Source organism: Octodon degus, unplaced genomic scaffold, assembly GCF_000260255.1.
Source record: "Octodon degus isolate 3935 unplaced genomic scaffold, OctDeg1.0 scaffold00110, whole genome shotgun sequence".
In the NCBI taxonomy this organism is placed as follows: domain Eukaryota; kingdom Metazoa; phylum Chordata; class Mammalia; order Rodentia; family Octodontidae; genus Octodon; species Octodon degus.
In genome coordinates this window covers 4362200-4364671 of record NW_004524686.1, presented here as the reverse complement: position 1 = coordinate 4364671, position 2472 = coordinate 4362200, and the positions used below count along the sequence as shown (strand labels likewise).

The 2472-nt window shown below is 36.9% G+C and overlaps 1 pseudogene; it reads right to left on the bottom strand.

Annotated features, from left to right (window-relative positions):
* Positions 1–330: 330 nt before the first annotated feature.
* On the bottom strand, positions 331–475 carry LOC111812057 (annotated as a pseudogene).
* Between the last annotated feature and the right edge of the window lie 1997 nt (positions 476–2472).

The window sequence follows — 2472 nt, the reverse complement described above, 5'->3', positions numbered from 1 at the left end:
CACTAAGAAGAATATATGCAGTGTATTATTTGTTGAAACTGTACTTCCGATTTGATTTGAAACTGTCTCATTGCTATCTGTTTATCAATAAGACTTTGAAAAAAAAATAAAACCAGTGCATTACATTACCTGCTTAGGCAGAGGGTGGTGACCAGGGTTTAATTCAGTGTGGTATACCAGCCTCACCCCCGGGGCATGCTGAGAATGTGATTGAGAGGGGGCATGGTCGTGTGGGCCTGTTAATGTCAGCACTTGGCAGGCTGAAAACAGGAGAATCACTATGAGTCCAATCTAGTAGTGAGACGCTGTAGACCCTGTACTAAATGCATAAAAAAAGAAGTTATACGGAATTAAAAAGGAAAAAAAATTAAGCAATTATTCCTCTGTGTCTCAAAAGTATGCTTGTTGTCAGGTTGAAGGGCCTTTTGCATCCTTGTCAGAGGAAGTGCTAACCTTCTCTCCTTTCATGCAACACAATAACCATTCTTAAAAACCTATCATCCTGGGGCTGGGGAGATAGCTCAGTAGAATAAGCATTTACCTGGAAAGCACAAGGTCCTGAGTTCAATCCCTGGTACCACCAAAACAAACAAACAAAAAACCTTATCATCCTGCTTTTTTTAAATGATGTATCGTTTCTAATGTGTTATGTATTATTTTTCTATTCTTTTTAAAATTAAAACTAAAAACATGGTATCATTCATTATATTACTTACTCCACAAAACTTAGCTGTCATTATTATAATCACCATTACAAGTAATATTAGCGCCCCAAGTGGTTATTAAATTCTATTTTATGGTAATGATATTAAACTTTGCAAGGTATCAGTTTTGTTCCAAAGGAAATACTAGATGTAATCATTAATCTCTATATTCATATTATTAATTACGTAGGAAAGCTTCATCAACAAGGCAATATTCTTGTGTTTCCTACTTGTTATCAAATGTTACAAACAACAAAAAGCAAAGTATATTAAAATTGAGTTGTCCAGATAAAATCAAATTAACTGCATCCAGGAATCTCATTATTTATACTCATCATCTTTGAAAATAAACAAACTAGTGTTGTATTCTACATTATCTTTAAATACTCTTCTTTGGAATAATTGATAAAGTACTTTTCTAGTGAGAAGAGTTGAAAGGTAATTTCAGTAGTTTAGAAACATAGTTAATTACAATTAACAATAGTTATCATGTTGCTCAGTAGATTTCAGAAAATTTATTTCTCCTCTTTGACTAATATCTCATGTTTGTTTCAGTCTTTGGACTCTCAACATCTGAGTATATAGTAGATTCCCATTTATATTTACCTTTAGTGCTACTTCTGTAAGTTTGATTGTTTTAGACTCCACATATAAGTGAGATCATGATGTCCTTGCCTGTTTGCTCCTGCTTCTTTCACTTTGTAGAATTTTCTCTAGGTTTATGCACATACATGTTGTCATAAATGACAGCATTTCCTTCTTTTTTAGGCTTAATAGTTTTCTATAGTAGATATGTATATGGCATTATACTTATTGATACATCCATTGATGGCCACTTAGTTTAAATCCATTTCTTCAATCTTATCCATAGCTCTACAGTGAACAGAGGAGAGCAGATATCTCTGTCATATTGACTTTAAATCTTCTGAATATATAAACTGAGGTAGGATGATTGGATCACATGGTAATTCTGCATTTTCATTTAATTTTTGACTACAAAAGTTTAGTTAGTGGTATTACCATGGTAGATAAAAGAAACGAGGAGTAGTATTGGAAGGAAAGATTCCAAAGTACAATGGAGATCTGACACAATTTCAGCATTCATAGTAACCATCATCTGTTGACCATTGCCCAAGGTCCTCTTCACATGTTAAAATAATTATCCTAATGCTGGCCGTAGTGTGTGTGACTGAGACCCTAGGGGGCCATTTTACAGTCCCATGAGGCAACTGCTTACACCCATATGACCTTTGACTGTACTGTGTCCTTACTAGGGAATAATTTAAGTCTTGGGTGCTACACTTAGTCCTGAACTTGTCCTTTCAGGTTGTGATTTGCTTCCCCTGTGTTTTATCCTCTTTGTGAGTGGAATGGTTCCTTGCCTTGTACCACTGTCTAACTCTCCAATTCCAGTCAGAATCCCAGCAGGTTCAAGCAGCCTCTTGCCCATGCAAAGATAACCCCTTTCCAATTGTGGTGCTGTGGTCTACTGGTCTGCTTTGTCAGAGTTCCCAAGGAAATTCCTTCAGACTCAACCATATGTCACCCAAGGGGAGAAATAAAAAAGAAGGAAATGGGGCTTGAAGACAAGTGGAGAGGTTAACATCTGGAGGGGACAACCACTTGGTCAGACATCGATAGGACAACCAGGGTCCCAGGCAATAGTTCCTTGGCTGGCTTCCTTGGATAGTGACTGCTATAGGCCAAACAGTGCAGATGGGTTAAAGTTGAAAGAACCTAGGTGATGGTGGGGCAGGTCGGCCAAGGC